At 43.2% G+C, this 26,611-nt stretch overlaps 1 long non-coding RNA gene across 1 annotated transcript in view; it reads left to right on the top strand.

The window, feature by feature from the left end:
• The window catches only part of LOC118169456, a 151,656-nt gene extending 127,335 nt beyond the window's left edge, over positions 1–24,321 (top strand). Inside the window, exon 3 of the long non-coding RNA XR_004752115.1 lies at positions 22,926–24,321. This is a non-coding gene — a long non-coding RNA (uncharacterized LOC118169456). The remainder of the gene's footprint in view (positions 1–22,925) is intronic.
• Positions 24,322–26,611: the final 2,290 nt, after the last annotated feature.

Genomic DNA, 26,611 nt, shown 5'->3' on the forward strand with positions numbered 1-26,611 from the left:
AAAGTAAGGGGTGAGTGGAGATTTGGAGTAAAATCCAGAAGATCAGTGCAAGCTTGAGAGACAAGAAATGTGTGTGTGCGTTCACACATCTTACACAAGCTCGCAAATAAGTACTACCATCACCACCTACTTGATGCGAGTATCTTCAGAAGACAGGGGAAAATGCTGATAAATTTATAAGGCTTTTTTTTTTTTTTTTTTTTTTAAGCTGACACTGACCTCCCAGAAGTGTACGTTGGTGGACTAGCCTGGCTATAAAGCAAGGAGAGAGTTATCTAGAAATGCCAGGTTACTGTAGAAAAAAAAATATAGTTCCCATGTATACTTATGCCATACTTCTTAAAAAAAGCAATATCTTTGTGTTGTAATGGTAATAGGCTTTTCATTCTCAATAGCTCAAACATTTAATATCCTATCAAACTTTATTTTAACTATAACTCCCTTTTTAATAGCATAAAATACATAACATGCACAGTGTAAGGGGAAAGCATGTTTTTTTTCCTGTCAGGAGTGACTCATATATTCACAGACACACTTGAAAATGTTTTCAAGTACACTTTTTGGAGAAAAATGAATTTTGCAGCATATAAATTTCCTTGATTGCTACTCAGAGCTCCTCTAAACAGCTACAGGCAGGGTAAGGTACATAGAGAAAACGCTGCAGTTCTCACTGAACCTTATATCAGACATAAAGTGTTTGCGCACTAATATACCCGCTTTCATGAACCGGAGGCCCTATTTATAATTCTGCCTTTTCTTGAGTGGTCTTAATGCTAGACTGCACCGTGTGTAACAGAGGGAAAGACATTTCTAACGCTCCCTGGGTAGGAAGCAAAACCAGACCAGTTTCCTACTCACTCAAATGAGCGCTGGGTCCCCGGCAGGGGCCGGAAGGAAGGTGGCGAGGTGTTTTCCAACAGCAGTAAATAGCTTGCTCAGAGAGGGTTTTCTGATCACCCTTATTTGAACTTCATGCAGCAGGGGGTTGTGAGCCAGAGGCATGTGCTAAGTTCATCATCAGAATACCATCAGAAGTCACAGAAATTGTTTGATTTTGGCATTATTTTTAACAGTATTGATTTGATTTGTTTCATGCTATGCAAGTATGCTATGTTGTTTAAGGTAGCAGTACGTCAGGGTAATACACTACGAAACAGAAAACCTACAGGTGCACATTTAGTTCCCATTGCTTTTTCTTAAAGCCAGTGAAAATAAAGCATTGCAAAGGAACTGCCTCAGTCTTGACAGAATGAAGTCAAACAGTTGTACAGTGAGCCCAGCTTAGTGTCTTTTCCTTTTTGTGTCTGTTCAGGATTTACACTGATGCCAAGAAGGCTTATATCCATCCTATATAAAAAATAAATAGACTTCAAAGTCTAATACTCATCCTTTGGATAGAGGAAGGCGCAAACTCTTTTTCCCCTCCTTTTATTTCCTTCTGTATCTTTTTGTAAAATGCTCTTGATTCATGTAACAACATTTCCTTTCTTCATTAATGCTCACGCTTGACTAGAAAAGCCATCTCTGCCAGGTGTGCGAGCCTGGGTCGGGCGATGATTATATGTCTGTGGGATAAATGATGGGCTCCAGTTAAACCAGAAGTAGATAGTCTGTCATACTGCTATTTTATAGTATTCTGCCAATATCCTATGTTTAGAGCAGGAAAAGGTTACAAAACTGAAATCTCCAAAAAAAACACACCTTAATGTTGTTTTGCTTTCAACAACACCTGAAAAGTATTTTCACCAGATACGGTTGTGTAAAACACTTTCTTGGTTCAGGATCTTTTCCCCTTCTAAACATGAATGCTACGTAAAGCTTTCTTAATATGATGAAAAACCATTTACTTATTCTCCTTGGCTTCCTAAGGGAATAATGTAAAAAAACAAAACCCAAACAAACCTTTATCATTTCATAAAAGCTAGATTGAATTAAAGCTTCAAAAGTTTCAAGTTCTGCTCAGAAATTCTGCTTTTTATTTACCTTACCTCTTTATCACCTTGGTAACACTACTCTAATTATGCAAAGTAGCACAGTAGAAAAGCGGATCCTGATTCCAGATCTTAAATTCCTCCTCTGCAAAATGGCTCCTACAGCTTGTAAGGACAGAAAACTTTACCATGAACACTGAAGTCTTTTTCTGCAATGTCAATGTTTACTGCATTTATTCTTAACAAAAGGGGGGGGAAGAGGCCTTGAAATATGTATTTATACTTATTCTGTAGCAAGCTTTTAAGCAGTATGGACTCGTGACACTATAATGTAACATGGCTTTTGCCCAAAAGGTGACAAACAGCAGCACGTGAGCAATATAGGTAGTCGTTACTGATGCTCAAGTACCTGGAGTTTGAGGTCTTTCCTGGGACACTGATGTAAGAGACTACAGAGAGACACAAATTTCTGCAAAGCAATGGTTTGGCTCAGAATTTTAATATAGGGAGCACCAAGGCGGCATCCCGTTATCTGAATTTTAATGACTGCATCTTTTTTATCCTGTCAGTGGTAGGGAGGATGTGAGAGATTTCATGAAACATTAATGGCTCTAACTGCAGTCTTCTCTTTTTTTTTTTTTTTTTTTTTTTTTTTCCTTCCTTTCTTTCTGCTGGTGCAATGTAAAATACAAGTTGTGCAGTGGACTGGCTCTCCGCACAGCTGTGCACTGCTCGCTCATCTTCCAGCAGTGGCTGTGGTTCCTGCTGGGGCCGAGAGCTTCCACGCTGACTGCCCAGGGAGGAGGGAAAGGGCAGAGGGAGACAACCCATCAGCTATTTCAAATGTATATATTTCCGAGGGTTTTAAGTAAGGGGGCAGCTAGCTGTTTACCAGTAGGCTCAGTCTCATCTGTAGGTTCCCTCTAGCTGCTGGCTGGTTAAAGGATGAATTGGTAAAAAGGTGGGAAGCCACAGCGGTGTGAGCTCCTCTCCCCTCCTTGATCCCCAAGATACAGGACTGAGAAAGGGCTGAAGAGGGACTAAATGTGAGCCGGAATTTTTGAAGGCTCATTGGATGCAAGGGCACTCCAGGGAACAGGGAGGTTATTGTAAATGCTGGGCGAAACGGGGGCACTGCTGGGCAAAGTCCTGATCGATAATGAATTCCTCCAACAGCCAGTCTCTCAAATCTCAAAAGCGTGCAGGGATTTGTTGGCATTTGTCAGCATGCTCTCACTTCATAACTTTCCAGGAAACACATGGTTCCCAAGCCAAATGAAGAACCTTGAGGCAGATTAGCGCAGTTTAACACGCACGCAGAGGCCAAGCATACTGGGAATCCAGTTTCTGAGATGTTGTAAAAAACAAATTCAGGACTCTGGTCCAAAAGATGCATATAGTTGTTCTTCAGTAAGAGTTCCCATTTATGTAGAGGAAGCCTGCTACAAACTTAGGAATGCTTTGTATGATGCCACAATGTAGTGACTGTAATGTAGCAACAACCAGACTCAAACACTGACATGTTTATCTTCATCCAAAGGCAGTATTATGCATATGTTTCCAAATGAGGAGCCTGTAACCACATCATTGTGACATTTATATGCCAAGCTATCTGCAATTCTTTGGAAACCCTTCTCACGAGGACTCAAATATTGCAGCAGCAAATGTTCTGCTAGCCAGGAACATCACCCTGTGAAACAAACAGACGAGGTCTAGGGAAGCAAACACACAGGCAGTGGCTGTCAGGGTCACGGTGTTTCCATACTCTTGTTACCTCCCCATTCCCTAGGCAGCTCCATGATTTGGGAAAAGCCTGACCTTTAGAAAAAAAATAGCTTCTGCTTTCTTTGGAAAACAGACTTCTCATTGCACTGGAACAGCACAAACACAGCTGACCCTTCCAAGAGCCAGGCACCCCAGGGAGCAGCTTTGGACTTTGTGTCTGTCTGGCAGCTGTGGGTGATTTGGTGACGGGGGATGCAGTTAGGGATGCGCTGCGTGAAAGTGAGGTCTGCTGCCTTAAGTACGTCGAACTTAAAGCAGGGGTTTATGCAGAAAGGTGGGCTGGTTGCTGAAGCCTTGAGCTGTTACGTTTTGCTTTTCAGTAAGTGCTTGTTCAGGTTTCCATGATTTTCTGCTCCAGGAGTGCTGGTGAAGGCTGGAGAGGTTCCCTGGGTGTACAAAGGCTGCTGAGAAGCGCTTGGGGTTTCCAATCTGTGCGGGTGCAGGAACAATTTGTAACAGCGCTGTTTTTTCAGGGCTAAGCTTGGTAAGCATGGGTGCACTGAACAGCTGGAGAAGCAAATGGTCTGGCAATGCTTAGGTGCTCTGTATAGCTGTGGACGATTGAAGTCTGCCTCAAATGAGTGTATGTATTAACAGGTCTGATGCATAGTTAGATGTAGTCCATTAGAATGATCTATTTTGGAGTAAGTTTGTAAACTAATAATCAAGTCATGTTTTCTGCGCAACACATTGCGCTGCTAGTGTGCTGCAGAGCTGTGATAAAAGCAGCCACGGAATAAATAAGGCCCCAAAGAAAGTCAAATTGAAATAAAAGTTATTTGAAGCTAGCTATGTTAATTAAGTGAGCTCACACATTTCACCATGATTAATATGAGACGTGGTGGTAGAGCTCAATATATGTGGGAGTTCATTTAGATGCCTGTAGTTCTACCTTTTTCTTTAACAAGTGCTTCTTGAATTAAATGGAAGTCTCTAATTGTAAAATGATCTCTGGTGCTGTCACAACAAATACATATATTCTGATACAAAAAGAAAACATTGACTGTTTATATTGTTTTCGTTATTGTCTCAGCCTTTCTTAACTTTTCCTCTCTCCTTCACTCAGCACAAACTGATCGGTATTTCTAAGTGAAATGAGAATAAGGCAAGGTTATTATCAGTGAATTGCTGTTTACAAGTGGCATTTAAACAAATCTGGTGTAATAATGTTGGATGTTTGGTTTGAAATCTGAATTTTCCTACTCGTACAGCCATGGCATTTTTTGATGGAGAAGAAACACAGAGAAGGGTGAACTTTTGTGCTAGGCTACATGAATGCATTTCGCTAGACTTTAGAGAAATCTCCTTGGAGATCCGGGGGCAACATTGGTAGATTTGGGCTTTATACCACAGGTAGCTAGTAGAAGGATGCATCTGGGAGAAAAGGCAGGTTGTTCTGGGGTGAAAAATAAAGGGTGAGAAGCGATGGGTAAAAAACAGGAAACCCCAGAAAGGGGGAAGTCCTCAGAAGTGGAGTGGGCCAGTCTGAGGACCGCCACCCACTCTGCTTTTTATTTATTTATTTATTATTTATTTATTTTTTCCCCAGGAGGAGACGGGTTTTGCATGCAGTGCAATGAAGTGTAGCTGCATCCTGTGGCTCACTGTGCCTGTCCATGCACTGTAGCAGGAGAAATATTTGCCTTCTGTATTAGCTGAATGCATGGAAAGCAATACATGGGGAGGGGGGAGGGGGCATACCTCAGTTGCTGTAATATTCTTTGGGAAAGCAGGAAGCACTTGTGCTGGAAAATGTGCAATATGAGTGATAAAAAGGGTCACCAGGGTTCAGTCGTGCAGCAAATACAACCTTCATTTGTTTTCTAAGTAGGAAATGGTTATGGAAGGAGATAATTAACATCATCTCTGTGCCAAAGCTGATTGCTCTAGAACTAATGAGAAAAAACGAAAGTTTGGGAAGCAGATTAAAAGAAAGGATACGCCAGCCAAAGAAAAGCATGTAGACTGACACAGAACATTCTGTGCGATTAATTTAAAGTCTTTTGTTGTTTCAGCTGAGAATGTACAGGCCAAGGCAGTGTCTGATCCTATATAGACTTTCACAGTACCCCAACAAAATTGACTTCTGATTCTATTTAGAACATCGTGTTAAAAACTGGCAGCTTTATCACAATATAAATTAATTACATGTAGGGCTACATTTGCATAACGCCAGAGCCACCATTTAAAGCAAATGTATACTTCTTTTCACAAGAGCTCAGCATTTTGGTTGGATTTCAGAAAATGTGGCTGTTAGACGAGTGGCTAAGTAGAGCATGAAATAAGAAAGTCTCTGCTGTTTTTGTCTGTGCAATTCATTCAGCAAAGGTGATGAGATAGCAGCTATTGAAGTAGGTACGTCCTTACTGCCCGATGTTCACTGCAGAGCCTCTTCTCTGTGCTGGGCAGTAAATCCATGGCAAAGGCACCACTGAATGCGGTAGCAAATGTCACACGTGTCATCGTCAGCACTGCCTCGGGTGCTGAGCCCTGGAAAGAGAGCGGAGAACATGTCTGAGTTTCACACGGGAAGAGCTGGTTTTTCATACAACAAGCGGACCAGAATAGATCAGGCATTGCTGACTGCACTGGAAAGCCCCACTACAGGCATCTTTCCTTATTTACGTGTACATGCAGTAACAACTTTGATGAAGGGCCTTTCTCTCTTGAAAGAGATGTGGACGTTTTTGAGTGCTTGTTCTGTACGAATACCAGAAGGCAGGTTACGTGCTCCTGGACTAACAGCTACACTTTAAACCTTAGGGAAACGTCTTTTTTCGTAGATATCAAAACTCTAATACAGAATTAAGGATTTTATTTTTTTTCTAAACATTAAATTCTCAGTCAGGAAAATGAAGAGCTGTAGTAGGAATCACCTTTCCCAGTGATAGTCTTTATCATTACTGTCAGAACCTGTGGATTATCATCTTGCCAGTGCTCGATTTAAATCATACCTCTCCACAGAGGCAAAGTTGAAGCACTTGGTAAAGCCGCATAGAAAGCAGTGGCGTTGGCCTACTATTGTAAGGAAGGATTTTACTGTAGGAGGCATGACTGACGCAGACACGCTGGGCATGTGGTGGGCAGGAGGTCTCCATCACGCCCTGAGTTCCAGGGTCAAGCTTTGCCAATGTCTGCTCCGGAGAGATGGGTCTTTCAGCCTCCATTCCCCCTGCTGCCATCAGCTGTGAACAAAGAACTGGCTGTTTTGTTACTCTAAGTGTAGGCATGGCTCAGATCAAGCTTTATTGCATTCACCTTTCTTTTTCAGCAGATGATGCGGAAGGAATATCTTAACTAAATTATGCCATTTCAGGGCTGACTCTCTGGGTGCTAAGCATCTCCATAAATACTTCTAAGAGGAAAAAAAATAAGCAAATGTTCAGTGAATAAATTGGGACTGGGACATATCAGAGTGCTACGATTTACAGCATAGCTGCCTGATTACTGCTGCCGTCTTCCACCACACAGCGACACAATCTTTTCTCATTCTGTATGTGCATAGTGCTTTTCACCACAGGGACATTTGGGTGTCTGAGGCTTTTGAGCTGGTACATGGCTAAGATAGTAGTGGCTGGTCATACATGACACACACACACACAATATTTGTTACCTCAGACTGGTTGTATCTTGGACAAGGATTTAGCAGTGGCCTCTGCTGCTGCAGGTTCAGGTGAGAGTTGTTGGAGTGGTGTGACAGCTACGCTGCTACCAGGCTGGGCTTGAGTGCAAATGGAAACCACAATGAACCCTTCCTATGCTCATTTCAAATGCTGTGTGGTGGCACGTTCTGCATCTGTTACAGTTCTTTGCAGCATTGCCTGTTAAGGCTGCACAAGAGAAATGCCTTGCCTATCAGGGCATTGCCATTGCTCCACGTCAGTGTGGTGGAGCTCCCAGCTCTTCCTGGAGCAGAGTGCTGCCCCGCTGCCTTTTCAGGATGGCCTGGCGTTGGGATAACTGCAAGAGTAGCAAGAAAACCAGAACAACGTTGAATACATTGGTTACTTCCAACTCCATTGCTGAGCATGCAGTGCTGTCCTTTCTGACACACCGCTGGATTGCGTAAGACTTTTTTTCCTTTTCTCTGAAAATGTATTATTCTCCTTATGGGTCTGTGTGTAATTGCAGCCACATTCTCCATTGCACAGAGCACACTTCCAACAGACACTGGGCTGCTGGAGGATTAGGTTTCAGACGTGTTTTGAGTGTGCTTGGGAATCTGTCATCTTCACAGAGATACTGCTTTCTGTAACAAATTCTTATTATGTACTTACCCTTAGGTGTTTTCGTTGCTGGAGATGCAATTTTCAGAAAGTCACCTGCCCATTAAATGCCAGTTGTACAGTTTGGGAGCTAAATTTTAGTCTCATATCCCTAGTTTAATTTTCCATTGACACAACTGACTTCAGCTGAGCTGCTGCAGATATAAATCAGTTTGATAGAAGGGAGAATTTGTCCTTTTCCTATTCAACCAAAATTGCCTGTTTTTAATGTCTGGAAAACTATAATATTCTGTCTTTCTGATGTGGTGCTTACCAGAATCGCCTGAAATCTATGTCAGAGATAACAAACATCCATTTTATTTGCTGCCTTAGTGATGTAACCCCCATCTTTAAATACTTGCACTGTTTTTCCAGTCTGCATTTTATTTCAATGTTTTACTCTCCATATACTCCATCTGGAAGTGAGATACTTGTATGACTGCTGCTTAAAAAAAATGAGCAGGGCTAAGTGTTCTCCCCAAGGCTGCATGTAGCTTTGCTTCTGTTTGTCTCTTTTCTTTCACCTTTGCTTTGCTAGCAATGCAGTTCTCTTTCCAATCCACATTACTCATCCATCTATCTCACCTTGTTTCCAAGGCCTTTTCCGTGGAATTTTCTCTTGCACGAGACATTCCCCCATAAGGCCCACAGACGTACTGGATTATATTTCCACCATTAACCAGTAGTTCAAAGCTCTTTTTCCAATGTGCCTATCTCAAATTAATCTAAAAAGCTGACTTCCTAGAATGTTAATGGCCCTTTCAGTCAGTGGGTAGAACCTGATCTAAAGGGCTAGACCTGGGGCAGTAGGATGCCTTGTCATCTGGCAGGTGTTTTGTATTCCTTTCTACCACTCCAGATAGAAAGCAACTGCACTGAACACATTGCTTCTGGAAGTGAGATCTGATTCAGGCCCCAAATCAAACACGCCCTGGGCACAATCCATGTCACAATCTGGAGCAGTCCTCACTCCGAGCCCTGGGGCTGTGTGACACTGCAAACACTCAGCAGTTGATGCCTCTGAATTTATGCCAAAATAATGTTAGCTGCAACGATAGGTGAGATCAGCCTATGCTAATCCCCCTTCCTGAAATGGTAGCTCTTATTTTCATGAAGCAAGAATTAGCTGTCTTATCTCTGTGTTAAAGATAGTGCTTATGTTGAGTATGAACTGTAATAAGCCTTGTGAACGTGTGGCAGTGTTAGGGTGATGTAAGCTTGTTCTTGCTCTAGGATTTACCCGGGCTGGCACAGCTCCATGAGGGGATAGTTATTTACTCTTGTCATGTGCACAACAGCCACCCCGTGTTGTTCCAAGCGCCCTCATTTACTAATACCCATCCTAGTACTGAACAGAAATGATTTTCTCTTTATCACCAAGTAAACAAGTATGTAAGCAGGTTTCCAAACAAAGCAAGCAAACACAAATAAACCCCCAAAGGAATCCGTGTATTGGTGCAGCACGGTCTGTTAATGGAACTGCAGGGATTTCTGTATTTGCCTAATACTAACCCAACTTTCTCAGCTGTTTACAGCAGGAAAAAATCACCGATTTAGGTTCCCCCACTCCATTCATTTCTTCATTTCATAGCAGCCCAGTAATCTTTCACAGGACAAGATCATGATTTGAAGTTCCTCTATTACTAAAGCTTTCATGGTGCAGAAAAATAATTTTTAACCACTTCTGCCTACTTTTCATGTTATTTATTTCTACCATTTAAGAAGTTATACTTTAGTTCAAGCAAACAAAGTTTTATGGGTTTCATAGTTGCAAAATTAATATGTAAGAACTTTGTATGGCATTTCAAAGAATGTGATGTTCCTTGCCTTGTTAATATCTGAGTATTTCTCTTTAGATTTCTAGTTTGATATTTACACTTAATGAATGAACATGAATCCAGACTCTTGAGATCTGATCAGGTTTTTTTCATGATTGACTGAGCTACCAAGGATAATTTTTAAGTGTTTTTTTCTTCATTGAGCTCTAATCTCTAAGATGCAGTGGTGAAGAACCTGTGAGATCCTTCAGAAATTGTGAACAGCTCAAGAGCCAGGTTTTTGGATGTAATAGTGAGCAAGAAAAATTGCCATTTTAGCATTGTCTGCTATGCCTCAAGGTTGTGTAAATCTTTCTGGGCTAATTTTTTACAGTATGTAACAGTGTGGTTTTGTGGGCAGTGTCTGTGAGTGAGCAGTGAGCCAAAGCTAAGCGTTTCTAGTCCCAGACAAAATCATCGTTAGGCCGTGGGGTGCGTATCTCACAGCACATACAGCTGCATTTGGTGCTTTCTCTCTCTCTCTCTCTCTCTTTCTCTCTCTCTCTTTTATGGTAATACAAAGACATGTTTTTCCACCAGGTGTGTGGCACAAATATAAGCACAATTGGTCTGTTCAAAGTGCAAAGAAGAATCAGCAAAGAATATTCTTCAGTATTCTTTTTTTTTTTTTTTTTCCTTTGTCCCAGTATGCTAATTGGTCTGCATGTCCTTGAAGAGCAGTTATTCAAGAGCAGTGTTTGGTACCTGGAGCCCTTGGAAATGCAAGGAGCTGCCGTTTTCACCATGAATTTCCAGCGTAAGGTACCTGTGGGGAACGAAGATACTGCATAAGTTCGGACAAATATCCCGTGTGATGTTACCATCATAGAAAGAAGAGCCAAGGCAGTAATTATGTAATCTGACTAAGCTTGGGTTCGATGTGTGTAGCTGAAGGGAAATCACCTCAGTGTTTATTGATCTATTTTTTCAGGCAAGAATATTTCCCCCATAGATCACCTCCTGTGGGTCTCTGATATGGTAATGTTCCACTTGAATTGAAAACGATAACCTCCTTGCAGTTATTCCCATGGCTGTCGGTTTGATGTTAAGCACAGAGGCAATTACCTTTACCTTCGGTGGTCTTTGGATCCAGCATGGGAAGAGCTGCAGGAAGTCACCTGAGGAGTGCAAGGTTTAAGGATGCTGGGGAGTATTGGCTGGTGATCAGCTAATAATGGGGCAGAGGCTGTATTTGTTACAGGAAACATTTTAGTCGTGGCAGAAAAAAATCACTTTGAAGGACTTATTAGCAAATCATCCCTGCAGGAGGCTTCACTGCAGCTACAAGTGCTGTTTGCTCCTATCTCGACTACCGGTAGGTTCTGTGCTGTACTGCCGCACTTGAAACAGGTTTCTGTGGCACTGACACCGGCTCAGAGCTGCTCAGCAGCAGCTGGGGGCACTTCAGTAGCCCAGATCTAACCCCTTACCAGATGCTGAGCCCATTGTGTCATTTCAAGGATAAGTGCGTGGTCTGGAGATGTTCTGTGGGAGTGTCCTCCCTGTGCTCATAGTGTGAATGTGATATGCATTTAGATTTACACTTATACTTAAGTAGGCAGAAATTTTCCTCAGTAAACAGTCTTGCATAGACTGAGTGTTGAAAATGTTATTTAATTGATAAGAAACAACTGATAAGTATTTGAGAACAAGCTCACGCGTGTGTGCAGATGCTGTTGAATTATCAGTGAAAACAGCACTTTGATAAATATGTAAGGATAGTCATTGGAATTGCATGCAGTTCCATACTCTGGTGGCTTCACGAAATATAATACAATGGTCTATAACACTAGGATAAAACTGCAGCATTTACTGTAATCTATCTATACATAAGATAAGGGAGAAAATGCTAATTTGTTCTTGTTGGTCTCTCTGTGTGAAAATCTTCCATCTATTCTGTAGAGATCTACAAATGTAGATCTATGACAAAACAGTTTGAATCAAAAGTGGAAAGAAACTATAGCTGAACAACAAAAAAATGCATATGCTGCCTACCTGAATGTATCTTAGTCTCTGATTATAGGGGCGACTCTCAGGAGTGATTCAATTTTTGGCTTGTCAGTCATCTGGGAAGAAACTGTCACCATCTGCAAAAGTGGCAGAAATTCAGAATACTTATAAGAGGCGGTTTTTATTTTACATCTTAATTCTCACCAAATAATTTTTAACACCATATAGAAGCATTTATAGGCAGGAGGTTACATCTGAAAATGTTTTTCTGAGAATTAGGTGAAGTTATTTGCTAGACTCAGCAATTCACTCCTTAGTGTAATAGAGAATAATTCACTTTTTACCATTCAACCAATGACCTGAATTAATTCTGGGGGGGAAATATATTTAATCTCACTTCTGGATATTTTCAAAATGGCATTAGATCTGCTGTCTTTTGATTTTTCCTTGTGTCAGAGAATATGATCCGGGACTGAGTCAGTACAGACTAACCATGAACATGATGAGCCCTTGGTGTAAGTTCTGCCAGGAAGGGTTGTCGGTTGTTCACCTTTGAGTTCTGATTGCACTAAAATGGAATTTCTTCAAGTATACCATAATTGCTTTTTTCTTGAGGAAGCAATGAAGTAATGCAGTGCCCATTGCAAAACCCTAGCTTAGCCTCTGTGTAGCTGAGCTAATAGCTCATACGGAAAGAAAGCTCCTTTGCTAGGACAGCCACATCTTTTCCACATGCTATTATTTTTGTTAAACATGTCATGATATTTCCAGTACAGAAGTTCCTTTCTGTAGTCTTTTAGAGAGGTTATAAGATGCAGACCCCCATGATCAGTAATATTCTTCACTTTGTCTTATTCTATTGCACGTAATAACGTAGGGGCTTTTTTCTCCCATCAGTAGACTGTAATTCTGTTATGGATGAAGAAATTTCTGTTTGAATGTGCTAACGGGCATAATTCTCTAATAGCAGTTGATGCCTCCATAATAGATTTAGTTTATCTTCTGTTGCTGCATTGTCTCTGAGCTGGTGCCTGCGGATTGTTAATGGAGGGGCTTTAGAAAGCCTGGAAGGTTTCTGTGCTGCCTTATGCGGGCAGAGAATAACCATTATCAAGTCCCTGCCCCAAAGAACATACGGTGTAAAGAGGGAGAGAAGATGAAGCAGGACGGGTGTTGTTGTGAAGGCCATTAGGTCTCCCACCCTACAAAAATACTGGCAGTTCATGCTCCCTTGCAAAGTTTGAAAGAAAGATTAGGTTTGACTTAAATTACAAAAATGTACTAAGAAATATTGCAATATTTCATTTCTTAGCATTCCAAATTTAAACAAGTATAAGAAGACAATCTCAGCATCGTAACTTGGGGGAAGAATGGTTTGTGGAAGTGTTGCCAGTTCCCTTTGTTCTAAAACACCCTGAGCTCTGCCAAGTCTCAAGTATCAGCACTGCAGTGTTTTAATACCCTGTTTGCCTTCCTGGATGAGATTTGCCAGACAAGTTGCACATACAAATTCCCCTTTACACTGTAGTCCTGCATTCTGTACAGGACTTATAAAAAGTACTACTGAGCTCAATTTAAAATAATATTTTAAATGAAATTTTAGGCTGCCTACAATTACTCTCAAAAACTCTTTGCCATATACAGTAAGGTTATTAAGTTATTGCCTGTGCTGTAGAATGGAAGAGAGCAAAATTGACGTTATATAAAAAGTAACACAATTTTGTACTTATTAAAGGACAGGTTTGTGAAAATGGGATCTTGATATGAGACATCACTGTTTTGATTTTTACAAAACACAATTGACTCCACATTTTGGTTGTCCCTGCTTTGTATGCTGCTAAGCCTTGGAATTCTTTAGGCTGGCGTTGTCTTCAGTAACTCAGGAATTATGATCACCCAAATGAAAATGGGGAGAAGTGTGTGGGAGGCAAGTGCATGTAAAGAAGAGAGATGCTATAACACCCTTCAGCATAAATATACCATAGGAAAGAGTAAGTTTGTTTCCCCACCCTTGTTTTCCCCTCTCTCCTGCACCCTCATCTCCTCTCACTGCCCCCCCAGTTGCCAAGCCGTTACATCCTACTCCTAAATAAAGCGTTTATAGCATTTCTCATGTGACCCTTCCACGTAGGGTCACAGCAATCTTGCAGACGTGGCTCCGATGCAGTTTGTGACTTCCACCAGAATAACATGCTGGAGTTAACTCATCGCTCCCGCTGAGCGGTGTGTCTGAGGCCCTGCTGCCTTGCAGTGGATGAGACGGGGGGGCGGGGGGGGGGGGGGGGGGCGGGGATGAGCAACTGAAGCCTCCCAGGGGCAGAATATGATGCTGATGGGATTATGGGGTTAGTTAACCCCAGCTGATGAGGTTAATTAACTGGGTATCAATTAGAATAGAATATGACAGGATACAGATGGCTCCTCAAGTTATCGTATTGTGCCAAAGATGACTCCATGTCAGAAGGGATTCCAGTGGAGTTAACTCACTTAGGTTTCACTCTGGTCAATGGAAGTAACCGATTAGTCTCAGTGGTGGTGGCAGAAATTACAAAATGAGTTAGAAAGGAAGGAACATGAACTACAGAAAAAAAAATGTAATGGTCCTCAAAATCAGAATTTGAAAAGCTGGTTAGAAAATAGGGTCTTCTGAGATTGTTTTGGGGATTGAAGGGTACAAGAAAACAACAAACCACCACTGCCAAAAGTAAAGAAAACCAAAGCCAGCAGTTACTGGGTTAGATTAGAGTGGAAGAAAAATAGTAAGCCACTCTGGTGCAAGGGAAAGATAGACAGAATAGTAGTAGGAGAGAGTATGACTCCGTTATTTAAGTAATTGGAGTGTAAAAGACGAGAAGAGGGCTGGTATCCTCACAGAGCGGACCTCAGTGCAGAAACAGCAGCCAGCCCAGAGCAGAAAGTACGGAGTGACTGAGATGAAGAATATGTAGATCTGATGTAGCAGGGCATGAGGATTTTCATCAGAGTGTGAGGGAAGACCTTGTGGAATTAAACCTGAGTGTAACGATCTGGGGATAATTCTGGAAATTCATAGCCCAGGTGTGTCTTCTGCTTGACCCCCTTCGTGTTCTCTGTGGTACCTCTGCCTCCATTTTGCCCCTGTATGTACTCAGACATTGCCACTGAAAAGAGAGCAAGCATGTGCTTGGGCTAGCCCGTGGAGTTAGTGTGGCTGCTGGGCTCGCCCCAGCTGAGCTCTGCCTGCCCTGGGTCCCTCTCCTCCAGCCACTCTTTTTCTCAAAACCAGTGACATGGCCGAGAGCTGTACTTTTCTTTTGAACATGACTGAACTTACTTTCCAGGCTTGGGAGCTGGGTGTCTGCCAGCTGATTTGCACAAGCATTGTCTCTTTAGGACACTGGGTTAAAAAATGATTGGGAAAATTACAGATCTTAGTTGAAAAAAAAATAATGATAATAATAATAATTTAGTTCATGTCTGCACACTAAAGGAATAATATGTTGAGAAACCTGTACTGGTTATTTTTCATCAAAGCAGTATTTAGATCTGATAGGATCCATTTTCCAGATATCCTCAACTGAGCTGTGGGAAAACCCTCAAGAGCCTCCATTTATGAGTTAATCCAACAGCCCAGAAACTTGCCTAGCAAAAGATGGGTTAAGAGAAAACACACACAAACCAACCCTCAGGCTGAAGAGGTTGCAGCACTTCCAGTCAGATCACCACGAGTTCAAAATCATGCAAGCGAAGTGCAGTTCCTTGTTGGTGCCTGAGTTAGATAAGTTGTGAGGAAACCGTGAGCAGTCCTGTGTGGCAGGGAATGCGAAGCCAGCACGTCTTCAGGGAGAGATTGCAGCTCAGGGCTCACCTTTTGCGAGGAGGTCACTGCTCCCCAGCTGCTGCTGATAGCCATTCCTGCTCTGAAATAGCCCTAGAATTGCTAATGATGACTGGAGCCAATAATACCAGGCTTTTTTCCTTGCTAGTAAAAACAGTTATTTTCACAATAAGATGCAGTGCTTGGCAGAGGAGAAAAAAATGACAATTTTTAACTTAACAGGAGTAATTTGGGAAACTGGAGTCATTTTAGGAACGCACTCCAACACAGCTGGAAATACATTAAAGGTGTTGGTGTTCGAGTTACTGAAAATGAGGGTAACTAGCAGTAGCCAAGCTGAAGGTATGTGTTGGCCTGAAGGAGCTCAAGCACGCCAGCACCAGAATATGTTCAGAGGGATCTGAACGGATGCTGCAGAGCTGGAAAGCCCACCAGGAGGGTGTGCACTTTGACTTAAGGACTCTTTTGGGTAATGTTGCGTTTGTCTTTCCTAAACTTTAGTTTTTAATGACTGTGACCCCGGAGATTTGTTCAAGTCAATTCGTGTATGTGTCTTGGTCATTTCCATCCAGCTCTGCCAGCCCACGCTTATGTCAGTAGTGACAGTAGTGGTGGCCCTGTGACAGCCCTGGTGGTCAGTGGCAGCAAAGTGCTGGTGGGTGGGTGGGGGGGTTTGGTGTTGTTCTGTGTAGCACTGGGGTCATATCTGACAGAAATTCACCCTCTAATAATGCTGCAGACTTGTTCTGGTATTTGCCAAGGGCACAGAAGCCATTATCCCTCAGTTGTGATGTGTTGGGAAGAAATGGGTGTGTGTCACTTCTCCCCATGGCTACTTGGAGATACACCTTACTCGTAGCAGGAGTTATTCCCACTGAAGTGGGCACTGCCTCTCTCCAATGAAATCCTTCCAGCATGCTGTGGCACCAGCAGCTCTAGGAGCTGAGAATGTGAGCCAGCATCTTGGAGACATTGCTGAGCCCTTTGGGAATGCACCCCCGAGCATTCACACACATGTACTACATAGGGGGTGTCTGCTCCTAAGCAGGCTTCAGTGACAGCAGAAGGATCTGGGATGGCAGCTCTGGAAACCCCTGTGATGTTTCTGTCTCCAGCACAGGCAGTTCCTGGGCAGCAAGTTCTCATCCCATTTAACCCCCTTGCCTTGAAACGGAATCCTTTTTCTGCCTTCTGCTCCCTTTCTGCTGTGGCTGGTGGCGCTCCAGGGGACCGCCCCTATCCTGCACTTCGCTAAGAGCAGCACAGGCAGGGGTAGAGTGGGGCGATGTTAGCCTCATTATCGGTACAAGTATGCCCACTATACTTGGCTATTACACTGGGATTATGAATAATTAAAACAACACATCATCTTTAAAGTACATAAACAGTACATTTCAGAATCCATTAGCCCTTCAAAAATAATTGGGTGTCGTCTTTTCTTTGTTGAATTGCAGCATTCAGTAATTCACACTGGGTGATCCAGTCATTAGTGCAAATTATGTTTAAGAACTAAAACTTAAATATATTCCATTCTCCAAAGCCCTTCCTTGGATGGTAGGAAAATGATTGTGCTGCCAGTTACTTGATTTGTGTGGTCGCGTATTAAAGAAACTCTGGCAGACTTTAATTTGGTGCTCTGGGCTTATGATGTCTCCTAGGTTACATTATGCTCATCAAGGTAAAATTTTATTATAAGGGAAACAGTAAAATGAGTATTTTTGAAATATTGACAAAAAGGAGATTTACTAATTTTCCTTTTCTCCTCCACTGCCATGTCGGGAAGGAGAAACCTTTTCTCACTGATTTGGTCAGAGTGGAATCACAAACATGCAGACAGGCTTACAAAACTGTTTTTTAAAGAACCATTGTCTTAAAGAACTGCAGAATTGCTACGGTGAAAAATTATTGCCGCCCTGCTGCCAGTATCATTTCAACTGGCATACAAATAAACAGGTTTTCAGCAAAAGGGTGCCTGTAACGAAGGTGTTGTCAGGCAAAAAAAAAAAAAAAAATCAACTGAAAATACAATTTTTTCAGATGGATACAAACAATAGAAAAAATGCTTTGGTACCTTTAAAAGTAAAGACTACTACTAATGGAGAGAAAGCAAACTAAAGGCAAAAATAAGTTAAAGGAAAATAAAACATTAGGAGAGTGCTAATGTAGACTTAGGGCTGAGTTAAGGACAAAAATGCTTCTGCAGCTTGTATTACAAAGCTCTTTACTTTTATGTGTGAACTTTTTAATACACGATCTCAAACAAGATTAATGGTAGTGATAATAAAGGGAAAATTCATAATAAATTTCTCCTTCCAAGTAGCAGTCAGAGAGAGAAATTAAAAGCAGCACTGCTATTTCCAAATTTGCTGTATGTTAGTGGCTGGCAGTTTCAGGTCTGAGTTGCATCAGAAGAAGGGAGGCCATGAATTAAACTTGGAGACCTGAGGATGCACATCTCTACTTTGTGCTCTAAGGAGTAACAGGATAATTTTCCTAAATAATGGGACTGACTCAGTGGTGACAATTTCATCTCTTTTGCTGTGTCCTTACTTTATTTATCAGACAAGTTAATGGCTGTATTTACAGCCTCTGAAGTACTCCACTGAGGCGGAGATCTTGGAGACTGCAGGGAGACTCCTGAAGGATGGTGCCTCACACACCACTCAACTTTTAATTCAAAGGAAATAAGACATGAAATGAGAGCAGATTAGGGGTGTAACATCAGCATGGCAGCTTCTACAATGGTATCGGCTTCTGTCATTGGCACGTAACACCCAGCACGTTCAACCCCTCGCACAGTGGGTGAATGCACCACGTCCCACCTGCTGCTCTGAGCAGCCCGAACCGGCATATTTTGGTGTTCTTTATATTTTAAGACTATTTTTTGACAGCCTTCTTCTGCACGTGTAGGTACATTTAGCTGCAAAATGCAGTGTGGAGAATCTAACAATGGCAATTAAGTATTTGTTATTTTTATGGTATAGGCAAATAGTCATTATTGTTAGGGTTGTGCTTTAGGACCATGCAAAATGGACATACCTGGCTCCTGCTGGGGTGGTCCTGCCATCTGAGCACAGGTCAGTGAGAGGGCTGCTACACAGGGCAGCTCACAGCTGGAAGGGAGAAAAAGTTTTCTCCGCGTTATGGAAGTCAGGGGGTTGAAGAAGTAAACTACTGTGCTCGGAGACCTACTACAAAAGAAGGAAACGGAGGGAAAATGAAGGAGATATGGGCAAGAAATATGGAATTGAGTGAGGCTATAGTCCATGATGAGAACCTATACCTGGTGTGCATCTCTGGGAAGTACCTGAGCAGATGTGGGTGTGTGATCATAGGTCTGCCAAACTTCCTAGAGCACTTGATGTGTGCTTATTTTGCCAGCAAGAGAAAGTCAACTGCAGCCTATGTGAAGTTCTTAGGGCCCAGTAGTTCTTCCTTGCTGCTCTACTTCTGTCTGGCATTCCTACACGGGCTCATTTCTTTCATGGTCATCTTCTGAAGCTAAGTGGGAATGAAGTAGCAGATAGATGAATGATCTTCCTTACTGCACACAGTCCCACGTGCCTGTATTTCTGGGAGAGCGAACGTTTCTCTGATTGCTTCAGTTTCTGCATAGAAGAGCCTGAGGCAGATTTCCCTCTTCAGTGCCTTGGCCAAGAATTGCCATCAGCATGTGCTTCCTTTTCCCTTTGAACTCAGCAAGAGGCTGGTATTGGGGCTTCCCAGCTCGAATCTGTGAGGTGAAGGGACATCCAGTGTGCTTCAGGGATTATCACAGGGTCAACTGGTATTTTTTTACCTTGATCAGAATCGTCCATTAAAAGCCTGAGAAAAGAGACTAAGGACATAGCAGATATTTTTTGTCATTGCAGTCAATGCAAACCTGAGGTTAAGGTGAAAACAGTGAGATTTACTCTTTGCCATGAATCCTACAAAAATAGCTCTTCCTGTACAAAAGGCTCTGTAGGAATACGCTGGTATTCATATACTCTTTTTACCATTTTGGTTGCTGGATTACTGAGTTACTATAAAGGCTCATCTGTAAAAGAAGAGCAAAGCAACCCTGATTATTAGTAGTGATGACTGATTGATGGTTAAGTCTCTAACAGCTATAGAGAGCTGGGCCCTGGAAGGAGCATTTATGGTCCCCTTTATCTGTTCCAAGGGAACCGCTGTTTGCTGGCATGAGGGTGGTTGTTCTGAAGGCATTACAAGCAAGTTTCTTTACAAAACATGCAGGAAGGTTAGGTAATGACTGGGAATTCTCAGGGGGACCACAGAAGTTTTGTACCTGTCTCCACTGAAGCGTGACCTTCGGGAAAAGATTGAGGCTTGTCACATATTTCAGTAAAGAAGAAGAAATTCCCAAGTCAGAGGCCTGCTGTTGTTGCTTTTACAAGAAAAAAACCCCTCGGTTCCACTGGACAAAATAATACAGATTTATGCATACAGACGTGGGGCGGGCAGCAAACCCCAGCAGTTTATTTATTATCAGCTATCACAACTGTCTCTTAGAATGGCTGTATTAGAAGATTGTGGAGTTCAGCAGCTGATTGTTCATCCTAAATTTGCTTCTGCTAGCCCTGGTAGAGCTGACATAATTATGTCTGACAATAAGCTGCCATTTCATGAGCATATGCTTAAAGCTGTTGCAATGAATTATGGCACAGCATGTCCCCATTATCCCCAGTGTAACTGGTTGATGGAAAACGAAATAATAAAGTGCCTACTAAAAAGGTAGGGAGGGTTAGGCTCTTACCCATATTTAACATTGTTAAATTACTGAATGGCATCAGTGGAGTATGGGTTGTCATCTACTGACATCTTGTTCAACAGAAAATTGAAAACAGGGTTGTCCGGGCTGCTGGAAGCGGATGTCAGAGTCAGTCGGTACTTGCAGATATGCAAAGTGACAGATAAGACAAAACAGAAATACTCAGTATTATTTAAGGTCCCAGAAGCTGCAACTGCTTCATGGAAATGCAGCTGTGCACATCTGTGATGGGAAGTAATGGCTGCAAACAGCACAGGTGTCAAAACACGGAACCTCGTTTAACTGTGTGTGCCCTGCCACTCAGGTGTGCGCTGTGGGGAACCAGATGACTCCAAATCCCCGCAGGCAATGGATACAGGGCAATGAATTGGCGCCACTGAGCAAAAATCTTCAAGGGATTGCAATGAACAAGCTCAGAGACAGAACAGAACCAGGGTAATTGAATTTAGTAGAGAAAAACGGCAGTAATGCTGGGCTCTGCAGTCTGGAAGGGCTGACCGCGCAGTCGTGCGTCTGCGCTCCTTGGGAAGGGCTGCATGTCGTGCCAGGAGAGCTGTGCCCAGCGCCCGGCACATGCATCCACCCTCTGACATTGGAATTGCCCTGTCCTTACTTGGGGGGGGGGGTGGGGGGGTGTTCCTTAGCTTCATGGGAGCTCTCAATTCTAATGGGGCTCTTTCAACTTCTAGGAAATGGTATTTTCTTCTTACTCTGTTTAGGCTTCCTTGTGCACTGGCACTTTAAAAAAATAATCATAATATTTTCTCTTGGATACAGTGGCTATCCCAGTGTATTTAACAATAGCACTGCTTCCTTCTCTGGTCCTCCACCCTCCCCTTAAAAAGGACAGGAGGTTCTCAAGCCTGTCATGGAGCACAAAGCGTTTACCGACGAACTCCATCAGGCTAGCTTGTTCTTTGGGCTAAATTTTTCTCCATAGCCACATGCTTTGGAAAAATGTGCTATTTAAACAGACAAGATTGAATCTTCAGGAAACAGCAATCCTTAAGTAAATTTTTCACTCCTTTCTCAAAGGCAAAGACTGGAGGGTTTTGCTTGGGGCTTTTTTTTTTTTTTTTTTCTGAGCATATGTTTATTCCCAGTACCTGGAGACATTCAGAAACAAACAAGGCAAGGGAAGGGGAGAAAGAAAAGAAAGGGATGAGAAAAATCTTTAACTCCACAGGCATGCAGACTGAGGTTAATGGACACACCGTGTTGTGTGCATCTGAGCTAGATCACTGACATGCTCTCCATGTGCAATTTTAGAGTTGTTCCAGGAAATCAGCTTTCTTTATGAAATGCCCCACCTCACCGCTGACCTTATTTTTTTGAACATAATATTAGACCTAAAGGATAGAAGGTAATGGATGGGAACTAATCTAATCTGAGCAGTGGTGAGCGTTGGATGAAGCTGTTCTGACTGCATCTTGGCTTTCCAGGTAGCGTCAAGGTACAAAGTTTTGTTCAGATGTCTAAACTGCCATCAACTCAAATTGCTGTGACAACACATCGAGTCAAGTGGGGATGTTCCGAGCCTCTTCCTCAGCTGTCCTGACAAAGCTGTTGTGTAGCATCCCCAAATGCTAGTGTTCATTTCCTGGTCAAATCAATCTATCTGAGGTTTAAACGTGGCAGAAATGTCATGCAGGAATTGAGATGACTACTTTTTCTTTTGCTGTGGTTGTTTTTTCTATTTTCCCTTCAAGTTACGACTGCAGAGAAAATCTCTTTAAAAATGTAACTGGGTTCTACGCATGCTGCACCAATGTAGCTTCATTACTTTCATGTGGTTACTCCTTACATCTGCGTTAGTATCAAAAGTATGAGGCTTATTAGTTCTGGAATGTAGAAACCATTTTGAACAGGCCAGCTTTGCCTCTAGCATATGCTCACAACTCGAACTAAACACATTTTGATATCTAAATAGTGATTTTAAAGGTTCATTTTTTTTATATGTCTCCATTTTCTTGGCCTTTGAAAATTCTAATACTGAAATAAACCACAAGAGAGTCATTTCATTGTGCTTCTGGTCCAAGAGAATACAGGTGATAAAGAACCCCTCTGCAAAATCAAACAGCTTGTTAAAACATCTATGTTTTAACCAGAGATCACTGAGTGTTTTACTAGCTATTGTGGGACAGTGCTGAGGGATTTTCTTGTGTAAGTAATCAGCTTACTGCTAGTGGCCATCCCCCTCTTAGGGGGAGATGTATTAGAGAAAAATATATATTTTTAAATGTATTATTTTCTGAAGTCTGCAAAATGCTTTCTAGCTGACAGTTATGTGTCATAGTAAAATACTGGGCTATGAAATAGTCAGATTCTTTTAGAAAATATAACACTTTCTGGGATGGAGGCATATATACGTGTATCATGCAGTACTGGGGAAAAAAGTGAGCATTAGTGAAAATACAGATCTTAATTACTTGAACTGGTAATGCATCTTTTCCCATGCATCTGGAGTCTGAAATGCAAACTCCTCGAAAAATCTCATATAATGTATTATTTAATCTCCCTTGTAATACACACAGTCCCCACTATGGAAAACCCCACACAGAATTTGTGTGTGTAGTGCTCTGTTAGGGGAGGCTCCACCTTGCAGAGGCAATGGCTCGGATCCAACAGCATCACTGTACCTGCTTGTATCATCCAGCATGAGTGATCTGGTCACCTCAGCAGCAGTGCTCACAAGAGTACCGCACATGAAACGCTTCTCTGAGTTCTTGGTCTAGGCCATAGTCCAAAATACCTTCCAGCAGCCACTGAGTCTCTCTCTTCATCCCAGTCCCTAACTAGTAAGTTCCTGCAAGTGGTTTTGTTTGCTTGCTGTTCTGCCTTTGAGATGTCTCCCTTGCTCTCCAAGACATGGCCCGAGAGAACAGGCTGAAAGAAATGTGGTGTGGGGGTGGGAGAAGGCTCCAGAGCATAGAGGGGAAAAACTGTCAGGCCGGCAAAATGGGGTTACGGGGAGAGGAAAAGATGAGTTAGCCACTGCGGACAGAGGAGGCTCAGATAGACATTTCAGTTTTGGCTGCTTGGACAAGCAGAAATTTGATAGCTTTCTGCTCCTTATGTTAGCATTTTTGAAGTCTTCTCTCTGACAGTAAGTGTTTAAATCAGCAGTGTAATAAGTGTTTTTTGATCTGCATGTTACCATCCTTGTCTTTCTGGGAGACACTGTCCTGCATTGACTCCAGCAGGAGAGTGGAACTGTGGGATCTAAAAATACCAAGTGCTTTGTTCCCTGTGGTTTCTGAAGAGATTTTACTTTGCCTAAAACCAGGTACCAGGTCTCACAGTAGGCTAGGGAAAGGACTGGGGAGAGAAAAGAAGACAGCACATGCATTTTAACTACAGGCAGGGGAAACAAGTGTTGGCAGAGCTGAGTATTCAGAAGTAGCGGGGCTGCTCAGGCGAAGTCGGTGTGTTTTCCTTCTTTTTCAAAAGGGAAAGGAGGACTTTTTGTTTTGTTTGTGTGTTTACTCAGCAGGGACTGCATTGCAGGGACTGGGGGGAGAGGCTGCCTTAAGATAGTACATGAAAACAAACATGAAGCGTGTGCTCTGGGGTTTGTTCTGTCTCCTCACTAGAGAAAATACGTGCCCGGCTCAGGTTCTCTAGACCGCGCATCCAAATAATTTCAGCAAGCTGAAAGCAGCCTTGAGGGGCGTCAAGTGGGGAGGAGGGCCTGTCACAGGGAGACTAGCACTTATCAGTTTGGATACCAAGCATCCTGAGACCTGCTGACTCAAAGGGAGACACTGAAGTAAATGAAGATCTCCTGTCTGTTCAGTTCCCCTCTTGTCCGTTTAACTCTTCAAACCCATAGCTCTTCCTTTCCATGCTTACTTTGGGAGTAAATCAGCAAATTGTTCTTTAAAACTTCACTCTTATTGCCCTGATTATTTCACCTAGGGTCCCCAGCCCCTATTTCTGCTTAGAATATGACCAGTGAAACTCCATGGTACAGCAAGCCAGCTGCCAGCTGCAGAGGAAATTTTTCAGCCATGCTTAGGATAAACAGAAACACATCTTTAAAAAAGCATAAGAAAGAAAAGGCAGACACAGTGAAATAGATCGTGTAAGTTCCAGAGATGAAAAAGCTTCTTCTCATATGGTTAGGAAGCAGCAAAAAAGCATTAGGGATGCAAGGAGAATATTTGTAGTAGTACTACTAATTAATGTGTGAAATATTCTGTAAAAGCTTTTGAATTATGTATGATGGCTCATTGGTTAACTGGAGACCAAAAACTTGGCTTCTAATTCTGGCAAACTCCTTTATTATGCAGGCTTTTGGTAAATCAGTGTTTGAGTTTCCATTCTAGTGTCGACGGTGAGCACCACAGACCAAACTCAGCTCTAGATGCTGTCCCAGAATGAGGCAGAGAAGTCACCTGCGAGCCCTGCTGGGGGTTAGCGTGAAGGGAAAGCACGGCTTTCCTGTGCACACCACGGCAGTGCAGACACAGGTATGTGCAGCATCGCCTCTCCTGTGAGCTGTGAAGCAACCTCAGTGAGATGCTGAGTGCCGAACCGCCGGGCTGCCGCTCTGCCATGCTTTCATTTGAGCAGCAGCTTGTGGCAGGCGGCAGCTGAGGTATGCTTAGGGAGAGGGCCCGGTGCTGTTTCGGCTGCCGTGCAAATCCTGTGCTTCCCACCCCAGCAGAACTTGCCTGCTGCAGATCAGGATGCCGAGCACACGACTTTGGGGCAGATTTGTTTGTACGTCCTCCGGGCCTGCATCTACTTATTGTCGTGTTTGTCCCACGTACCTGGCATGGGGTCTAGAACTCCGTACGGGAGGAATCAGCCTCCAGCTGCAGCAGGGTGTGCTTGCAAGTGCTTGCTTGTGTGTGTGGCAGGGCAGCAATAATCCTGCTCTGTTCTTTCCATGTAAATGCAAAGAAATATACTCTCCTGTTTCTATGAGGTGATTTTAAATTGTGCAGGGTCACAAGGTAGAGAAAGGTAGTGTATGCATGCCCAGGCATTAATGAAGAGTCTAGTCCATCATATTTTACTTAAAGCCCAAGCGAAATTTTGCCTTGTTAAGACTTTCATTTTTCTTTGCATCCCCATCTTATTCACACGTCCCAGCAGCGGTGTCGGTGCTGGTCCCCATGGTTGCTGGCTGCGGGGCAATGCTCGGCTGGCCTCGGGGAGCGGGGAGCGGTGTACCTCAGCCTGAGGGAAGTACCTTAAAGGGAGACAACTGAGGCTGTGTTGTGCTGGTTTTTAGTGGTGTATTTTGAACTCCAGCTGTCTGCTGGGTGATGCACGCAGCTGCCCATTACTTGACAGCAAGGCATTAGTGATTAATATTCACCGTGGGTAAGAGCAGACACAAGTGAGCCTGCTGGAGCAGGCCGAGCCCCACACCGAGTCAGCCTCCTGAGCCCGTGCAGCTCCGGGATGGTGCCCACAGCACTGCCACTTAACTGACCCATGGTGGCTGAGATTTCCTCATCCAGATTAACCCAAAACACTGCTTGGGAGCTATCAGAAGATGGGGCAGGAGGACGGTTGCCTTTCCACTGGGCAGAACTGGGACGGGCTGTGCTGAGGAAGGGGCTCAGCTCCGGGGGCCCTCCGGAGGTGCCACCAAACGCACGTCGCCTCCTGGGCTGATCGCTGGGCTGACAGCTACCAGGGCCTTGTGTAGGCACAGTTTTTGGTGAGTTTGTGGATGAGTGTCCTGGCTGATATGGGGCTGAAGCTGAAGTGTGTCTTCAGCTCCTCCTCTTGCCTGGTGACATTCGGATCCAACAAAGCTATCTTTAGTTATTTTGTTTTGTTTAGGAGAGAGCCCTCCTCCTCCTCCCAGCCCTCGTATTCTGCCCCCGCTGCTTTGCCAGGCTCGCCGCCAGGAGGGGAGGGAGGCACCCGGGGAGCCGCAGCCTGCAGCAAGCCCGCTGGGAATTTGGTTTGAGTTAGCACTGCGCGTTTGTGCAGCCCAAAAGTAAGCAAAATTAAAACTTAGTCGTGGTTGCCCATCTTCTGGGGACTTGGGGATACAGTTGCCTTAGTTTGGTCTGGTGGGAAAGGCTGTGACCATTTTGCTCACTGAGAGCAAAGTAACTTCATCTAGAAGAGATTCTTATGCACAACTTCCACGTCTCTTGGAAACAACAGTACGATGAATTCCCTGATGTCTCATCTGGTAGCATCTAGCAGAACTAGCTCACTCTTGCTGCCTATTTTGGGGTAAAGGAATGTTTTGTATGGCACAAAGGGTGAAGCTTGTACGAGCCACCCTGGTGAGTTGCTCC

Source organism: Oxyura jamaicensis, chromosome 6 (assembly GCF_011077185.1).
Source record: "Oxyura jamaicensis isolate SHBP4307 breed ruddy duck chromosome 6, BPBGC_Ojam_1.0, whole genome shotgun sequence".
Taxonomy (NCBI): domain Eukaryota; kingdom Metazoa; phylum Chordata; class Aves; order Anseriformes; family Anatidae; genus Oxyura; species Oxyura jamaicensis.